The sequence below is a fragment of the Balaenoptera ricei genome, chromosome 4, assembly GCF_028023285.1.
Source record: "Balaenoptera ricei isolate mBalRic1 chromosome 4, mBalRic1.hap2, whole genome shotgun sequence".
NCBI lineage: Eukaryota > Metazoa > Chordata > Mammalia > Artiodactyla > Balaenopteridae > Balaenoptera > Balaenoptera ricei.
This window is the reverse complement of record NC_082642.1, coordinates 135,600,798-135,621,732: the sequence shown is the minus strand read 5'-3', so window position 1 is coordinate 135,621,732 and position 20,935 is coordinate 135,600,798. Positions and strand designations below refer to the sequence as shown.

The 20,935-nt window shown below is 37.8% G+C and overlaps 1 long non-coding RNA gene across 1 annotated transcript in view; it reads right to left on the bottom strand.

Moving 5' to 3' along the window:
• LOC132364915 (uncharacterized) overlaps window positions 1-19,389 on the bottom strand; it is a 229,001-nt gene extending 209,612 nt beyond the window's left edge. Inside the window, exon 1 of the long non-coding RNA XR_009502956.1 lies at window positions 19,352-19,389. This is a non-coding gene — a long non-coding RNA (uncharacterized LOC132364915). The remainder of the gene's footprint in view (window positions 1-19,351) is intronic.
• Between the last annotated feature and the right edge of the window lie 1,546 nt (window positions 19,390-20,935).

Genomic DNA, 20,935 nt, shown 5'->3' with positions numbered 1-20,935 from the left:
GTATTCTTAAGTACAGGGTATTCCAAAGATTTCCAGGCCATTCTTGGATCAAAGTCTAAAGGACTCCAAAAAAAAAAAAATGCATTAGGTATTGAAGGTAACCTGATAGTTAAGATAAACTCTAGAGAAGTGGTTCTTAATGGAGAAGATGGGGGAGAGGCAGCAGGTAGTTGGTGGGGGAGGGGGGAAGGAGGAAGGGGGTGGCACTCCATGGGACAGTTGGCAATGTCTAGAGATAGTTTTGGTTGTCATAACTGAGGGTGGTGCCACGGGCATCTAGTGGGTAGAGGCCAGAGATGCTGCTAAACATCCTACAATGCATAGACAGTCCCCACAACAATCAATAGTCAAAATGTCAATAATGTCAAGGTTGAGAGACCTGCTCTAGAGGTGAGTGAGAAGCCTAACCACGCTGAGGATCCTGGCAGCTTCATAAAGTTGACCTATCACTTTGAATTGTTAATATAAAAACTTTATTGTTCACCAGATCTTTTGTTCTGGGAAGAGCTTGGACAGAACTTCTAGAATTTTTACAAAAAATACTTTTTCTTTTAAAGGGCTCTTGATGATGATCATGATACAATTCAGGTGAACTTAGTTCTAGTCATAGTTTAGAGCAAGAAAGACACAGATAACAATCTACTCATCTGTCTATTTTGGATTCTATATTCTGGGCACTTAAATACAGGTATCAGGGGAAGGACAGAAAAGAGGGAAAGGAAGAAGTCTGTAAGAGAAAGAAGCTCAATATTATCATTTCTATTATACTGGGGAATGAATAACTAGGTCACTTAGTAATATTAGCTTTGAAAAATATAAACTTCAAATTTTAAAACGGTCATTAGATTGTTTTAAGAAATTCTAAATAAAAATAAAAATAGTCTTTAAATACTTTCCTCCTTTGATTGTAGAATTCAATTAATCAATAAATAAATACATCGCCTCCCTCTTAATTTCAGCAATCTGTTCTTGAATAGTTCAGTAAAAAATACTTACTGTGAACCTAATTATCATGATTTTAATGGGAAAAATTATAATGTATATGTCAACCACAAACCCACAGCCAATTTCCTAAAACGCAGTAAAATATCCCTAAAAAATTAATGAACTACCATGTTAGAACATAAAATGCTTAAAACATTACTTCCCAATAACCAATAAATCAATATAGCTAATAATTTAGCAATATACTGAACATCTTGTCTCTGAAGACTCAAGAGCTTTTCAAATATCAACATGTGGGTCTGATGCTGCAGCTGAAATAACTCAAAAACACTCCTATACATTGTTTCATTGGAAATATTTTGTTGATTTTTCATTTCACTGACAATTAACAGTGCTATGTACTTTTTCATGTACTTACAGGGTATTTGTATATCTTCCTTTGTTAAATTCTGTTCAAGTATTTTAGCTATTTCTTTTATTTAATTGTATGTATTTTTACTATTGAGATATGAGTTGCTTATATATTCAAGTCCTTTGTCAAATATATGTACTGTGAATATTTTTCCCCAGTTTATAGTTTGCTTTTCATTTTTTAAGTATCTTTCAAAGAGCAGAAGCTTTTAATGAATCCAATTATTTAATTTTTACTTTTATGGTTAGTGGTTTCTATAAGAAATTTTTACCTACCTCTAGGTCACAAAGATATTCTCATGTTTCTTTCTTCCAGAAGCTTTATACATACTAGAATGGCTGAAAATAAAGGTTGACAACACCTAATATAGGCAAGGATGTGGAGCAACCAGATCTTTCATAAATTGCTGCTGAGAATGCAAAATGGAACAAGTACTTTGGAAAATTGCTTGGCAGGTTCTTAGGTTGTGAAACTGTTCAACGTATACCTACTCTATGACCCAGCAATTCTAGGTATTTACTCAAGAGAAGTGAAAACAAGTCCATCAAAAGTTTATACAAAAATACTTACAGCGACCATATTCATAATAGCTTAGAACTGGAAGCCACACAATTGTCCAACAAGAGGTAGCAGAAAAACATATTGCAGTACTGTATATTCATACAATGATAAATGAACTACTGCTACAAACAATAATATAGATGAATCTCAAAAATATGATGAGCAAAAGAAGCCAGACACAAAAGAGTTCATACTTTATGGTTCCACTTATATGAATTTCGAAACAGGTAAAACTAATTGATATTGATAGAAATTAGAATAGTGATTGCCTTGGGGTAGGGGGAAAGATAGGGGATTGAACAGGAAGGGATACAAGGGAACTTTCTAAGGTAGTGAAAATGTTTTATATTTTGACAGTGGTGTGGATTGCCTGGGTGTATTGATTTATTATTGACTTGTATACTTGAAATTTGTGTGTGCATTTCACCACATGTAAATTACACCTAAAAAATATAGAGCATATTATATTTTAGAAGCACAAGTATAAATTTTTCTTACAGCTGAGATATGTATACCTTATGACATATTAAAAGTCACAGGCATTCTACTAGAAAAATGTTAAACTAGGAGAAATCCTGTTGGGGTATGCCTGTATTTCCTACATGCCTGGGAAGATCTGTCTTTGTCTATGCCCTTTTAGATGTATTAAGTAGAAAGTCAGATTATGTGCTGAAGGTTGTTTCACTCTGAATTACAACATTTTAACTCAGTGGGAACTCCTAACAGTGGGGCTGTGTTCTCCACTACGTTTGATCTGTACTACTGGGCAAGTGCCAAGAGTTAATTCAATCTCTACCGAAAGCTGTAAATACAAAACATGGAATAACAGGGTTTTATTTATAAAATAACAAGGTTGGAAAATATTTTTGTTAGCTATAAAATTACACGTAACCCACTCCAGCTTTTCAAGACCCAGGGTGAGAGTACACTTGATCAGTGACCAAGATCTGCTAAGACTCCAACTCAGTCTTAATAGTCCAGAAGAGACTACATAACTGCAGGTAAAGCATTAACAAAACCTCTTGTCCTTTATGAACAAACTTGACCCTGGTTAACTTTACAGCACTGTTTCCCTGGAAACCTGAAAAAGGTAGAATGGAAGTGGTGCTACTAGGCAATATTTCTTATGATAAAAAAATTATAAATTGCATCTGGCAGGAGAGAAACTATACATGAACTATAAAAACCTGGTGGGAAACCACAGTTTGGGGCTCCCTGCATGTGATGACTCTCATAACGAGGCAGGCCCCTTGCAGGGACTCTAGAATTTATGATTGGGAAATTCACTGCTGTTAGACTCATTCTCATCTCTGTCCCACAGATAAGTCATTCTTCAACGCCACAACATAAAGTGGAGATAGCATCTGCTCCTGTACAACAGTAGGAATGTCATGAACATGAAATAATATATGAAATACTTTGACCTCCTCAGAAGAAAATCAAAACATGTTTTGGTACAGGCATAGCTGCTAGCCTTACGTCCCCGGACATTTTTGACAATATTCTATTTTTTGTTTTCCTCTCAGATATATACATAAGCAGTTCCTCTTTTTAAAATACGAAGTTTATGTGTATCAAAGATGAAAATTATAATCTCTCCCCTACATCTGGTTAACTGAACCTAACCATTAAATATCACAAACCAGAAGCAAACAAAGGGAAGAGTCAAATACCATTAGAGAAGTTAGTGACCAGAGAGTAGACAGAAAAAAGGAATGGAAATCCCCAAACGATTCTAAAGCAGACAGAAAAAAATTAAGGATATTTAGACTTAAAGGTACTTGATACAAACTTTAAATAAATAAACTAAGAGTAGCTCCTGAACAGTTTCCCATGAGCATATAAATTAATCTATCTGTTAAGTCTATCAGAAATCAGTATAATACTCTAAGTCACTACCTTTTTTAGAGTTTTGCTATATAAACCTTTTTCCTACAGAAACTTTTAATGAGCCCAACATAAAAAGTAAGCCAATGAACCTAATATTATGATGCACTGTAGAGAGACTGAGACTCATCCTGAGAATACATGAATTTGTCATTTGAACTTTAATTATGAAAAAGAGCTGGATATAGTCTTCTCTTACTGAGTTCCAGATAGAAAGCCCACATCCTCATTTGTCAGCTAACATTACCATTTGCACATATTGAATGACTTTGCAAAAAAAAAAGTTCAATGTATCAATGACTAGATAGCTACTTTGGGCGGATAAAGCTGCAGGGCTTTTTTTGTTTTGTTTTATTTTTGAAGACAAAAAACCACTACAGTTTTCCAGATGATTAAACTGAAATATTTAACAATCTGAAATTCTAATTTATTTTCTAGGCATACATGCAAATTTTACCAATAGCCTGTAGCAAAGTACTTAAGCTGCCACAAATCGATCAACACATTCTAGCCAGAGTCAGTTCCATTCTCCTGGGTGTTTAAGAAGTATCTAGGGGTAGAGATGGAGGAGAAAGAGGAAAACTAACCCACCCAACTCCTTAACCCTATAATCTTCTCCACCAATGAGTTTATGTCTGAGTGGATAAGAAATAAACAATATGGCCAAAATTGTCTACACTGGTGTCACTCCTTCTATGGCAATAGAAGAGAGCCTCTCTCAAATGGTGCCTTATAGTAGAATCCATGTGGGCCCATTGCAGAGATGACAGGATAGACTACCTCTATCCAACTAGGAGTGCCTAAAAGACTAACCAGTTCCACTAGTTATACTGAATTTGAATGCTAATAAGCACTTGCTCTGTGATAACAGTGTGCTAGATAGATGACTCTGTGATTATTCATTTGTACCCTTATTGTCAATTCCTCAAGGATATGCATGAACAGAATAGTGGTCAGTTAGTCTCAGCAGCTACTGAAGATACTGCTACTCTATCAATTAGGATGTTTTCAGCTACAATCAACAAGTAACAGAATAGCAGACCAAAAATGGATTAAATGAAGTAGACATTATTATCTTATTTTTAAAAAGGTGAATCCAAGGTTGCTGCAGTGATTCAATTATGTCACATGGGTCCAGGTCCTTTCTATCTCTCCACTCTTCTAACCTCAGTATGTTAGCAATGTCTGCCTTCATGGTCACAAGATGGCAGGTAAAGCTTCAACATCACATCAACACAAGAGTAAAGAACAGCCAAAGCAAAAAGAAGGGGGTGAGCAGAATTTTTTTTTTATTTCCAGAGGTTTTTCCATTCTACCACATTTTTGCTTACCTCTCACTTGCCAAGACTGAAACTTGTCCACTGTTAGACTAGATGAAGAAGAATGGAATTTCCATAACTGGCATAGAAGAGTTCTCTATGGCTAGAGAACAGAGAACAAAGATGGATCCTCCCTGCCCTACTCTACCAATGAACAAAGTGAGGATTCTGTTTACATGGAAGAGGAGGAAATGGCTATAACTAGCAGTATCTGCATAGCTCATTAACAAAATAGTATATAGCAGATCCTGAAAAGTCAGCACACTCTCAAATCATTCATTCATTCATTTATTCATTCAACAAATATTTGGCAGGCACTATTCTCTGTCCCTGAGATATATGAGAGAAGAAAATATAACTTCCAAACCTCATGGAATTTACATGCTAGAGGAGGAAGACACACAATAAACAATAAGTATGATAAATAAGATAAATGTATCTCATATATACATGTTTCATATATACATGAAAGTAATGATTTTTTTTAAAGATTGGGGCAAGGTGGGACTGAGTGGAAGCTTTAAGTAGGGTGATCAGAGAAGGCCTCCTAAGGGAGTGATAATGATTAAACAGCAAAAGGTCAGACTGTTGCTTTCCCAGTCCACCCTAATTTTTCAGATGGCCTCAAGATAACTGCGACTAAAATAAAAGAACATGTCAGAGGAAGAAGAAGAAAGCAAAAACTGAAGTACTGTATAGAATATATCCAGAAAAAATTTTGATTGTGCTTACAGACATATTGGAAGCAAATAAACTACGAGCTTACTAAGATGGAGGAAATTGTGTTGGTAAAGAATCTATGAGCCTGAGAACCAAAGATCCATCTGACTCTTTGAGCCTTAAAACAACCTATAGGCTTACAAACAGCTGCAAAATACACACAGCCCCTAAGGGGAACATATTCCCACAACCCATTTCAGATGTGGCCAAGAAGAATAATAGATGAGGAAGGTTCTTCCAGAAGGTAGCACAAGGGACCACAGAGAGCAATGGATAAGAATTCCCTCCCAGAGAGCAAAAACAGGATGCAATCAAGGAACTTCCACCACTGCCAGAGCAGAGGTCTTTGAGACCCCTGCCCAGCTGGTCTCCATCAGTGCTATGGACCAATGACTGCTGTGTCTCTCATTGTTTTCTTACCTGAATAGGGGTTTTAATTTTTTGGGCCGCCCTGACCTACCTGAGTTACATCTGGACCTGAGTGAAAAGACTAAACATCACTCAGAAATCCTTGGATTTGAGCTGGATACAGTAAGTAGATGGAACTTTGTGCAGTCTCCCTTGGGAAAGGGGTGAGTGTGCTCTATGTGTCTTGCATAGAGAAAGGATGAACGTGAGAAGGACATACACAAACACTTGGCAGCCAGAATTGCAGGTTATGTGAGAAACAGCTAGCTGCCCACAAATATTCATCCACTCCTTATTCCTAGCACATAATTAGGTCACATTTCCCAGTCTCCCTTGCAGACTGATGTAACCATGTGACTAAAATCTCAGCTATGATATGTGAGTAGCTGTGATATGCACCTGCCTCTTCAGGACTCCAGCCTTTAAGAGAGGTGTGCCTCATCCACACTGTTCCCCTCTCCACTGGCTGAACCTGAGGTGGTGAACAAGCCTTGACCTGATGACAAGGTGTCAGAGGATAAAAGAGTCACAAGATGACAAGATGGGAGAATCCGGGTCCCTGAATCACCATGTGGAAGAGAGTTGCTACCAACCTGGAGCACCCTCGATTATTCCATGAGGGAGAAATAACCTTCCTGTTCATTAAGTCACTGATTTTCTAAGTCTATTTTTACTACAACTTAGTCTACTCTAACACAGAAATTTAACTCCCCAGCTAATGTAGAAATTATCTTCTATATAGTTTAAGATGGAAAAAAAAAACATAATGTTGATACATTTTTGAAAACTTTTGTCTTAGTTAGTTTGGGCTGCTATTACCCATACCATAGAACACCATAGACTAGGTGGCTTATAAACAACACAAATTTACTTCTCACAGTTCTGGAGGCTGGAAGTCCAAAATTGAGGTGCTGGCAGATTCAGTGTCTGGTGAGATCCTACTTCCTGGTTCTTAGACAGCCACCTTTTCACTGAGTCCTCATGTGGCAGAAGGGAAAGGGAGCCCTCTAAGGTCTCTTTTAGAAGGGCACTAATCCTATTCATGAGGGCCCCACCCTCATGACCAAATCACCTCCCAAAGGCCTCACCTCCAAGTACCATCACACTGGTGGTTAGGATTTCAACACATGAATTTGGGGAGAACATTCAGTCTATTGCAGCTTTCTTTCAAAATAGCTAAAATTTTTAAAGTTTTAAAAACTATCATTTTCCAGTTATTTTGGAAAAAAAAAACTGTGGTGGAACCCCTCATTTCCTACAGATTATAGATAAGTGAATCATTACTATACTTAACATGTAAAATTTATCAGAATAATGAAAAAAAAAGCAGAATACAAAAATATATGCCAATGTGGTACTTAGACATCTTTATAGTGCTATGGCAATGAAAATGCAAATATATTTCAATGCCATTAAAAACTCCATTCCAGAAGCAATTGCTTAATGCCTGTCCCTTGCATCAGTGGTAAATTTCTCAAGAGTAGGCACTCTCTTGCTCTCTACTGTATAACTAATACCTGGAAAAGTATCTCAAATATAAAGAGCATTTAATAAGAAATTGTTAAATGAACAAATAATGAATGAAAAAAAGTATTTTAAAAATTGAGGGGGCTTCCCTGGTGGCGCAGTGGCTGAGAATCTGCCTGCTAATGCAGGGGACACGGGTTCGAGCCCTGGTCTGGGAAGATCCCACATGCCGCGGAGCAACTAAGTCCATGAGCCACAACTACTGAGCCTGTGCGTCTGGAGCCTGTGCTCTGCAACAAGAGAGGCCGCGATAGTGAGAGGCCCGCACACCGCGATGAAGAGTTGCCCCCGCTTGCCACAACTAGAGAAAGCCCTCACACAGAAACGAAGACCCAACACAGCCATAAAATAAATAAATAAATAAATAAATAAATAATAATTTAAAAAAAAATTGAATTAGTTTTAACTTTTGTGAAAAAGTACACATTTAGTAGAAATTCCAAAAACAAAAAGTTGTATTCTTTTTCACTTACCATTAATGCTATCATCTCCCATCCACAAACCTCTCTGAATTAAAGAAAATCCTGAAAATTTTAAATTTAAAATTCTGAAATTTAAAATTCTCTATCTAACTCAATAGGTGCACTAATAGTTAACTCAGAAATATGTCGGGATTTCAATTTCTAGCTTGAGTATTCCACACCCAGACATCTGATATTTATACAATGAAATATAAAAATAAACCTCTGGTAAAATATTGTGAAACAGACTGTTTTCTAACTTCAGACATCAATCTCAAACTTTCCTTTTATCACCTTGAATTTAACAGCGGGAATTGTGCACATTACTAAAGACTGGATTTGAACCACAGTGGGAAAAATAAAAAATCAATAGCTTAGTAGTTAACTCCCAATCTTCTCCCAGCAATGCCAACAGTGAATTCATCTACAGACTGGAAATAGGTTTGGTTTGTTCTGCTGGCACAACAGGACAATGGATCAACAGACAGCTTACCCATAAAGTCAGCGTTACTGAAACTATAGGTGGTAAATCCCTTTAATGCAAATATTTGTAGCCCAAACTTTCGAAGGGATGCTGGTCTAAGCTTAAGAGAACCCATAATTTTAAGAGAGACATTTTCTTCAGAGTTAAGAATTCCAATAGAGCAGCACTAAACTTTGTCTATAATCCTATAAAACGTAGACTTTTAGAAAATGGATCAACAACACTGAACTAAGCCTACCACACTGTTCAATTTGAGTGTAAAGCAAAAATAATTCTAAAACAGTCAATTTTTGCTTTCTTGCTTGCTAAAAATGAGAAATAGGATAGGTATTTTACCTCAAATAGGTTATTTAAGCCAGCATTGAATCTAAGATTGAAAATTTAGTCTTCAGAGTTTATTGACCAATTTTAATTTTTAATATATGATTCATTCACTTAACACATTCATTCAAGAAATATCTATTGAGTACTGTGCCAGAGATTGCTTGTTGACTGTTCTAATATACACTGTCCCTATTTAGAAGCCCTGATTTTTAGCTGGGCACACAGATGCTGGAATAAAGGTCTGATCCCAAGTCTCCCTTTCATCCAGGCTCTTACCACTGGAAGGGTGGGAGGTAACCAGAAATGTTTTGTAGCAGCTTCTCAGAAATATCCTTAAAAAGCAACTGGTATATATTCTTTGCCCTGTCTTCTCATCTTCCTCCACCCTACTGTTTAACATTTGTCTCTAACGAAAGGGGCTATCTCTTGCACAAAAAGATGAGCCCACGTCCTAGGGATGACAGAGTAGAAAACTAGGAGCAGCATGCGTTCCTGAGGACTTTGTGGGTCAGAGCCACCACACCCACCCTAGACTGCACATCTCCAGACTTTAATGTAAGAGAAAAAATAAAGTCCTATCTTTTAAAGTTACTTGTATTCAGGGTTTTTATATTACTGCAGTGAAACCTAATCATAACTGATACAAGCACAATCTGTAAAGTAGTGTTGAAATACAAGATGACTAAAGCAGGGTTCCTTGCAAACAACCGGCTTAAATTCTAGCAATGAATATTGAAATATAAAGAACACCAGAGTGAATTACAATAGTTTTTGCCTGTTTGTTATATTTTCAAACCAACTCCCTTCTTCTGGTAACAGCAACCACTTTTCTTTGGAGAAGTTCTTCTCCATATTATGAGATCAAATTTTAATCCCTGCAGCCCCATTCCTGAGCCAACCTGTTTTCTGGGGAGGGGTGAGTTGGGAGAGGTGGGAATGTAATCCAAGCCTGGCCAATTAAAATATTGGTTTGGGGTTTCCCTGGTGGCGCAGCGGTTGAGAATCTGCCTGCCAATGCAGGGGACGCGGGTTCGAGCCCTGGTCTGGGAAGATCCCACATGCCGCGGAGCAACTAGGCCCGTGAGCCACAACTACTGAGCCTGCGCGTCTGGAGCCTGTGCTCGGCAACAAGAGAGGCTGCGATAGTGAGAGGCCTGCGCACCGCGATGAACAGTGGCCCCCGCTTGCCGCATCTAGAGAAAGTCCTTGCACAGAAACGAAGACCCAACACAGCCAAAAATAAATAGACAAATAAATTAAAAAAAAAAAAAAGAAATATCACATTTCTTCATTTTATTTAAATCAAATTGAGCTGCTTAAAGCAGCTATCAACTGGCAGGTCTTCTCCACATCTCTCATCCTCCTTGCACTGGCAACTATCTGGGCAACATTCTCTTAGTGATATATGACAGAGGCACAAGAAGCCAAGCTAAATCACACAGCACATTTAAGGTCTCTGCTCACGTCATGTTCATTAATATTCCAACAGGGTGGGGAAATATATTCTGCCCACTATAGTGAGTTATGAAGTCACATGGCAGAGGGAGGGTATGAAGAAGTGGAAATAATAATGCAATTGATTATGCACACATCTTGAGTTTCTGGGTCCTTTAGGGTCATGGTACTAGAAGGCTCTAAGCCTGGGGCTGCATGCGTCAATCTTCCAGGCTAAATGGATGAAGCACATCTCCAACAGCAGAGAACGAATTAACACATAAAGAGAAGCAAAGACAGCAAAGGTAATAGATGGGTGAATAGATACACTAAGTATACTGAATCCTTTACTTTAAAATAGGAACATGCCAGAAAAAATACCAAGAATAGCAGTGGCATGAACAAGAGTTGTGGGGATTCAGAAAAGCGAGAAGATTAGAGAAATTTTTATAGCAGACATTCATTGGAATGATGAGCGAGGGTCATTTGCATCAGAGCAGACATAAAAATGATATTCACAAAAGAAAATTATGTAAACTTTCTAGCAGTCATTGTTGGTTTATATACCTAACTTCTTTTCCTTGCCTTCTGTTATAGAGGTTGAAAAAACTAAATACTCACTTCCCTAGAATCCATTGTTGTCATATAATTTCTAGTGATTAGATATAAGCAGAAATCTACTGGGGTCTCTCAGGAAAGCTTTTCCTTCCTCACAAAAATGAAAGAGGCAGCTTTCCCTCCCACTTCTCCCGACATCTTCCATTTCTATCCTCTTGCCTGGAAGACAATATGTTGCTTAACTGTAGGGCAGCCATTCTGCTCTTGAAAGGGAAAGCCAGAATAGATGCAGAGAGGGTAGTCCTGATATAATGAGCCAGTGAACCACTGCCGGGAGATGGTTCCTCAGATCTTGTTCGGTGAAACAAATAAAACCTTACCTGAGGGGCTTCCCTGGTGGCGCAGTGGATGAGAATCTGCCTGCCAACCCAGGGGACACGGGTTCGAGCCCTGGTCTGGGGGGATCCCACATGCCACAGAGCAACTAGGCCCGTGAGCCACAACTACTGAGCCTGCGCGTCTGGAGCCTGTGCTCCACAACAAGAGAGGCCGCGATAGTGAGAGGCCCGCGCACCGCAATGAAGAGTGGCCCCCGCTTGCCGCAACTAGAGAAAGCCCTCGCACAGAAACGAAGACCCAACACAGCCAATAAATAAATAAATAAATAAATAAAGTGAAATTCTTAAAAAAAAAAACAAAAAAAAACCTTACCTGATTCAGACACTGTTAATCAGGTTTTCTGTTACTTTCATCTGAAAGGATTCCTAACTGATTTAAGCCTAAAGTCAAGGTAATGTCTGTTTTAGGTCAAGAACAAATTATACAACTAATCTTTGTATAGCCCCTTACAGTTTGTAACACATTTTTGCACACTTTACTCAGTTACTAAATTAGAAAGGATTGCAGTTAATTAAAAATAAAATCCTTGGGCTTCCCTGGTGGCGCAGTGGTTGAGAATCTGCCTGCCAATGCAGGGAACACGGGTTCGAGCCCTCATCTGGGAAGATCCCACATGCCACGGAGCAACTAGGCCCGTGAGCCACAACTACTGAGCCTGCGCGTCTGGAGCCTGTGCTCCGCAACAAGAGAGGCCGCGATAGTGAGAGGCCCGTGCACCACGATGAAGAGTGGCCCCCACTTGCCGCAACTAGAGAAAGCCCTCACACAGAAACGAAGACCCAACACAGCCATAAATAAAAATAAATAGAGCCTCAACCACCAAAGGGCAGACAACAGAAGCAAGAAAAACTATAATCCTGCAGCCTGTGGACCAAAAACCACAGTTACAGAAAGATAGAGAAGATGAAAAGGCAGAGGGCTATGTACCAGATGAAGGAACAAGAAAAAACCCCAGAAAAACAACTAAATGAAGTGGAGATAGGCAACCTTCCAGAAAAAGAATTCAGAATAATGATAGTGAAGATGATCCAGGACCTTGGAATAAGAATGGAGGCAAAGATTGAGAAGATGCAAGAAATGATTAACAAAGACCTAGAAGAATTAAAGAACAAACAAACAGAGATGACCAATACAATAACTGAAATGAAAACTACACTAGAAGGAATCAATAGCAGAATAACTGAGGCAGAAGAACGGATAAGTGACCTGGAAGACAGAATGATGGAATTCACTGCTGCGGAACAGACTAAAGAAAAAAGAATGAAAAGAAATGAAGACAGCCTAAGAGACCTCTGGGACAACATTAAACGCAACAACATTCGCATTATAGGGGTCCCAGAAGGAGAAGAGAGAGAGAAAGGACCAGAGAAAATATTTGAAGAGATTATAGTCGAAAACTTCCCTAACATGGGAAAGGAAATAGCCACCCAAGTCCAGGAAGCGCAGAGAGTCCCATACAGGATAAACCCAAGGAGAAACACGCCGAGACACATAGTAATCAAAGTGGCAAAAATTAAAGACAAAGAAAAATTATTGAAAGCAGCAAGGGAAAAACGACAAATAACATACAAGGGAACTCCCATAAGGTTAACAGCTGATTTCTCAGCAGAAACTCTGCAAGCCAGAAGGGAGTGGCATGATATACTTAAAGTGATGAAAGGGAAGAACCTACAACCAAGATTACTCTACCCGGCAAGGATCTCATTTAGATTTGATGGAGAAATCAAAAGCTTTACAGACAAGCAAAAGCTAAGAGAATTCAGCACCACCAAACCAGCTCTACAACAAATGCTAAAGGAACTTCTCTAAGTGGGAAACACAAGAGAAGAAAAGGACCTACAAAAACAAACCCAAAACAATTAAGAAAATGGTCATAGGAACATACATATCGATTATTACCTTAAACGTGAATGGATTAAATGCCCCAACCAAAAGACATAGACTGGCTGAATGGATACAAAAACAAGACCCATATATATGCTGTCTACAAGAGACCCACTTTAGACCTAGGGACACATACAGACTGAAAGTGATGGGATGGAAAAAGATATTCCATGCAAATGGAAATCAAAAGAAAGCTGGAGTAGCTATACTCATATCAGATAAAATAGACTTTAAATTAAAAAATGTTACAAGAGACAAGGAAGGACACTACATAATGATCCAGGGATCAATCCAAGAAGAAGATATAACAATTATAAATATATATGCACCCAACATAGGAGCACCTCAATACATAAGGCAACTGCTAACAGCTATAAAAGAGGAAATCGACAGTAACACAATAATAGTGGGGGACTTTAACACCTCACTTACACCAATGGACAGATCATCCAAAATGAAAATAAATAAGGAAACAGAAGCTTTAAATGACACAATAGACCAGATAGATTTAATTGATATATATCGGACATTCCATCCAAAAACAGCAGATTACACATTCTTCTCAAGTGCGCACGGAACATTCTCCAAGATAGATCACATCTTGGGTCACAAATCAAGCCTCAGTAAATTTAAGAAAATTGAAATCATATCAAGCATCTTTTCTGACCACAACGCTATGAGATTAGAAATGAATTACAGGGAAAAAAACGTAAAAAGGACAAACACATGGAGGCTAAACAATACGTTACTAAATAACCAAGAGATCACTGAAGAAATCAAAGAGGAAATCAAAAAATACCTAGAGACAAATGACAATGAAAACACGACGACCCAAAACCTATGGGATGCAGCAAAAGCAGTTCTAAGAGGGAAGTTTATAGCTATACAAGCCTACCTAAAGAAACAAGAAAAAGCTCAAGTAAACAATCTAACCTTACACTTAAAGAAACTAGAGAAAGAAGAACAAACAAAACCCAAAGTTAGCAGAAGGAAAGAAATTATAAAGATCAGAGCAGAAATAAATGAAATAGAAAGAAAGAAAACAATAGCAAAGATCAATAAAACTAAAAGTTGGTTCTTTGAGAAGATAAACAAAATTGATAAGCCATTAGCCAGACTCATCAAGAAAAAGAGGGAGAGGACTCAAATCAATAAAATCAGAAATGAAAAAGGAGAAGTTACAACAGACACTGCAGAAATACAAAGCATCCTAAGAGACTACTACAAGCAACTTTATGCCAATAAAATGGACAACCTGGAAGAAATGGACAAATTCTTAGAAAGGTATAACCTTCCAAGACTGAACCAGGAAGAAATAGAAAATATGAACAGACCAATCACAAGTAATGAAATTGAAACTGTGATTAAAAATCTTCCAACAAACAAAAGTCCAGGACCAGATGGCTTCACAGGTGAATTCTATCAAACATTTAGAGAAGAGCTAACACCCATCCTTCTCAAGCTCTTCCAAAAAATTGCAGAGGAAGGAACACTCCCAAACTCATTCTATGAGGCCACCATCACCCTGATACCAAAACCAGACAAAGACACTACAAAAAAAGAAAATTACAGACCAATATCACTGATGAATATAGATGCAAAAATCCTCAACAAAATACTAGCAAACAGAATCCAACAACACATTAAAAGGATCATACACCACGATCAAGTGGGATTTATCCCAGGGATGCAAGGATTCTTCAATATACGCAAATCAATCAATGTGATACACCATATTAACAAATTGAAGAATAAAAACCATATGATCATCTCAATAGATGCAGAAAAAGCTTTTGACAAAATTCAACACCCATTTCTGATAAAAACTCTCCAGAAAGTGGGCATAGAGGGAACCTACCTCAACATAATAAAGGCCATATATGACAAACCCACAGCAAACATCATTCTCAATGGTGAAAAACTGAAAGCATTTCCTCTAAGATCAGGAACGAGACAAGGATGTCCACTCTCACCACTATTATTCAACATAGTTTTGGAAGTCCTAGCCACGGCAATCAGAGAAGAAAAAGAAATAAAAGGAATACAAATTGGAAAAGAAGAAGTAAAACTGTCACTGTTTGCGGATGACATGATACTATACATAGAGAATCCTAAAACTGCCACCAGAAAACTGCTAGAGCTAATTAATGAATATGGTAAAGTTGCAGGATACAAAATTAATGCACAGAAATCTCTTGCATTCCTATACACTAATGATGAAAAATCTGAAAGAGAAATTATGGAAACACTCCCATTTACCATTGCAACAAAAAGAATAAAATACCTAGGAATAAACCTACCTAGGGAGACAAAAGACCTGTATGCAGAAAACTATAAGACACTGATGAAAGAAATTAAAGATGATACCAACAGATGGAGAGATATACCATGTTCTTGGATTGGAAGAATCAATATTGTGAAAATGAGTATACTACCCAAAGCAATCTACAGATTCAATGCAATCCCTATCAAATTACCAATGGCATTTTTTACGGAGCTAGAACAAATCATCTTAAAATTTGTATGGAGACACAAAAGACCCCGAATAGGCAAAGCAGTCTTGAGGCAAAAAAATGGAGCTGGAGGAATCAGACTCCCTGACTTCAGACTATACTACAAAGCTACAGTAATCAAGACAATATGGTACTGGCACAAAAACAGAAACATAGATCAATGGAACAAGATAGAAAGCCCAGAGATTAACCCACGCACCTATGGTCAACTAATCTATGACAAAGGAGGCAAAGATATACAATGGAGAAAAGACAGTCTCTTCAATAAGTGGTGCTGGGAAAACTGGACAGCTACATGTAAAAGAATGAAATTAGAATACTCCCTAACACCATACACAAAAATAAACTCAAAATGGATTAGAGACCTAAATATAAGACTGGACACTATAAAACTCTTAGAGGAAAACATAGGAAGAACACTCTTTGACATAAATCACAGCAAGATCTTTTTGGATCCACCTCCTAGAGTAATGGAAATAAAAACAAAAATAAACAAGTGGGACCTAATGAAACTTCAAAGCTTTTGCACAGCAAAGGAAACCATAAACAAGACGAAAAGACAACCCTCAGAATGGGAGAAAATATTCGCAAATGAATCAACGGACAAAGGATTAATCTCCAAAATATATAAACAGCTCATTCAGCTCAATATCAAAGAAACAAACACCCCAATCCAAAAATGGGCAGAAGACCTAAATAGACATTTCTCCAAAGAAGACATACAGATGGCCACGAAGCACATGAAAAGATGCTCAACATCACTAATTATTAGAGAAATGCAAATCAAAACTACAATGAGGTATCACCTCACTCCTGTTAGAATGGGCATCATCAGAAAATCTACAAACAACAAATGCTGGAGAGGGTGTGGTGAAAAGGGAACCCTCTTGCACTGTTGGTGGGAATGTAAAATGATACAGCCACTATGGAGAACAATATGGAGGTTCCTTAAAAAACTAAAAATAGAATTACCATATGACCCAGCAATCCCACTACTGGGCATATACCCAGAGAAAACCGTAATTCAAAAAGACACATGCACCCGAATGTTCATTGCAGCACTATTTACAATAGCCAGGTCATGGAAGCAACCTAAATGCCCATTGACAGAAGAATGGATAAAGAAGATGTGGTACATATATACAATGGAATATTACTCAGCCATAAAAAGGAACGAAATTGAGTCATTTGTTGAGACGTGGATGGATCTAGAGACTGTCATACAGAGTGAAGTAAGTCAGAAAGAGAAAAACAAATATCGTATATTAATGCATGTATGCGGAACCTAGAAAAATGGTACAGATGAGCCAGTTTGCAGGGCAGAAGTTGAGACACAGATGTAGAGAATGGACATATGGACACCAAGGGGGGAAAACTGCAGTGGGATGGGGATGGTGGTGTGCTGAATTGGGCGATTGGGATTGACATGTATACACTGATGTGTATAAAACTGATGCCTAATAAGAACCTGCAGTATAAAAAAACAAACAAAACAACTAATACTAAACTTTCATTGGGTTATTTGTATGGAAGCATGTTAATATAAATGTTTCAGACATTACATGAAATTTCTAAAAAAAAAAAAAATAAATAAAAATAAAAATAAAAATAAATAAATAATTTTTTAAAAAAAATAAATACATAAAAATAAAATCCTTGACTATCCAAGTAAATGTTAGGTTTTATCAAATGAGACAGTAAACTGGAAATCCCACTGTAACTGTCTAAATGCTGAATAGATTCATGTATTACTGTTATGAGAAAGGCAAGATGCCATGACAAGTTTTTGAGAAGGGGAGTTCACCTGTGTTTATTTCATAACGGACTGTGAAAGATGGAGTGAAAAAAACTAGATCAGAAGCAAAGAGACCTGGGAAGAAGCTCTTATTTGATGAATGAAGGATCCACCGACAAAATAACAAGGGATTCTAGCCAGGATGGAGTAAGGAGTACCAGAATAGCTCTTCAAAGTTAGAAAACAGGGCAAAATTTATGAAATATCTATTTTCAGACACTGAAACACATGCAGAGCAAACATGTCATCCCAGAAAGAAAGGAAACAAATGAGGTGAGCCCTACAATTGCCCTGGTTTTATGCCTGGAGGTACTTTCAAACCATGGTCCACAAGAGGAGATCCAAGCAAAGCTGGGATGAGGAGACAAAGATTGAGTCTGGGGAGTACAAGATGTCTGGAATTTGTAATCAGGAATGCTAGAAAGGAAGAGCTATACACAGAAAGAGTTTCAGAATACGCTTTAAGTCTTCTCCTGAATACTAAGCTGTGCATGTACAGGGTGAAGCTCCAAGAGGCTGGGCAAAAATTAATTACCAGGGAAAAAAGAATTACTTGGGAACTACAATATGAACAACTACTGGAACTCATAGGGAAAGTAATAATTTGAGTTTTCTCCAAGTAGAGTACAGAAACTTTATTAAAGACCTGTGACATACAATAGAAAGCCTAAGCCACTCCTTAAGAGAGAACTAGAAATTCTTATAGCAAAAGGATAGTCTAGAGTCTCACAAAGTTTAATATGCTACTAGAGTAACAGACTCCCAAATAAAGCCCAACACTCTTTAAAAATCTAGACACTCAATGTATTAGTTTTATAATGCTGCCATAACAAATTAACACAAATTTAATGGCTTAAGACAATACCATTTACTATCTCACAGTTCTGTAGGTAAGAAGTCCAGGTACAATGGATTTCTAATCCTCCATTTAGAATTTCACAAGGCTAAAATCAAGAGGTCAGCCAGGTACTGGATGAACTTCCAAATCCATTCAGTTTTTTGGCTGACTTCAGTTTCTCCAAGTTTTAGGACTGAAGTCCCCATTTCCTTGCTGGCTGTCAGCTGGGATCCAGTCTTTGCTCCTACAGCAATGCTAACTCAAAGTTTCCAATCACTTTGACTTCCTCTTCTGCTGCATCTCTCTGACTTTAGTTGGAGAAAGTTCTTTGCTTTTAAGGGTTCATGTGATTAAACTGGGATCACCCCCCAATAATCTAGGATAATCTCCCTTGTAAAGTCCACAACCTTAATTATATCTGCAAAATCTCTTTTGCTATGTTACATACATATTCAAAGGATGCAGGGATTAGGGTGTGAACATCTTTGGGGAGCTATTCTGCCTACTACACTCAACAATATCACTTTTACATTGTTCAGCAACCAATCAATGCATATCATATAAGAAGCAAGAAAATATGACGTACCCAACAGGGGAAAAAATAGTCTGTTAATAGAAACAGGCAGCACATTAATATAAAGACATAGAGGGGTTAAAAATAAAAAGAGGAGAAAAGAAACACATGGAAACACTAATCATAAGAGAGCAGGAGTGGCTATATTGATATCGGATAAAGTAGATTTCAGGAGAAGAAATACCACCAGTGATAAAAGGGTCAAATCATCAAGAAAACAAAACAGTCCTAACTATGTAAAATGGCATAACCACATGGGAAAGCAGTTTGGCAATTTCTTTTAAAATTAAAAGTAAGTGTACACTTACCATACGACTCAGCAATTCCACTCCTAGTTATTTACCTAAGAGAAAGAAAACATAAACACACAAAGAGACTTTTACATTAATACTTATAGCAGCTTTATAATAGTCTCCAAACTAGAAACAATTCAAGTATTCATCAATATGTGAATGGATAAACAAGTTGTGGAATATTATTCATCAATAAAAAGGAACTACTATTACAAAACACTGTGAATCTCAAAAACATGCTGAATGAGAGCAATCACAAAAGAATACATACTATTTATTCCCATGTACATAAAGTCCTAGAGCAGGTAAAACGTGTCTTTAGTGATATAAATTATATCAGATGTTGGTGGGAGGCTTGACTGAGAAGGTGCATAGGGAATTCTGGGGTCGTGGAAATGTTCTGTATCTTAACTGGGGTGGTGGACACACTATTGTATACATTTGACAAAACTCAGCAACTGTACTTTTAAAACGGGAACATTTTATTTCTGTAAGTTAAACCCCAATGTGTAGACTTTTAAAAATAATTTAAAAATAAAAAACAAGGTGAAAGTTTTAAGGAGAGTTAAAAAGGCAAAATGCCACAGAAAGAGAGATAACCCTGAGAAATGAAAAGAACTTGTTCGAAACAAGAAAATCGTTAAGCCGCAGCACACAGACAGGATCTTCGTTGTGGCATGCATGTGGGATCTAGTCCCCTGACCAGGGGTCGAACCCAGGCCCCCTGCTTTGGGAGCCCAGAGTCTTACCCACTGGACCACCAGGGAAGCCCCTCATTAGTGATTTTAGAAAGCACTTTCATTGAAAAGATGGGTAGAATCCAAGATGTAAGACATTTTAGTCATATTTACTTAGAATGTGAAATTCAAGTAGAAAACGCATAGACTTTTCTATTTCAATTAGTGCTTCTCAAACTTTCATCTGCATAGGAATCACCTGGGGGGTCTTGTTAAAATGCAGGTTCTGATTCAGGAAGTCTTGGGTGAGACTCGATAGTCTACATTTCTGACAAGATACCAGGCAGGTGAGGCCGATGATGCTGGTTCATCTCCTACACTTCAAGTAGCAAAAACACAGACCACTTGTCTGGGGCACTGATGGTTTATATCAAGTGCCAATTCGGTCTGTAAGTTCCCAAGATCTATGGAATCCATTCCTACCACCGGTTACATGTAGACTGACAACCTAGTCCCCTTTCTCTTTGTTGGTGTAAGCAGGACAGCTGTTTATGATCCTCTGGAAAATAGCAGCGATTTTACGTCAGCAGCCTTGGGTTCAAGTCCCAGCTCTGTTTCTAACCAATAGATAATCTGGGTTAGTCATTTTTCGAATGCAAAAGAAGAGAACTCTTTTCGTTTCTCTTCTCTGGCTGTTTTGAGGATTACAATAGAAAATGTAAGTGAAAGTGTTACATGAATTATAACCTTAAAAAAAATGGTTTAAAACGTCAAGCAAAGTGGGCAAAAAGAGATCATCTTTTTAAAGAGGCAGGACCTAAAGTAAGAGGTGGGGCTCCGGGAGTAGACTCGTGGGCGTGTAAGGAATGCGCCATATTACAGGGGAGGGGCGCCCCATTTCTAAGACAATCTGTAAAAAATA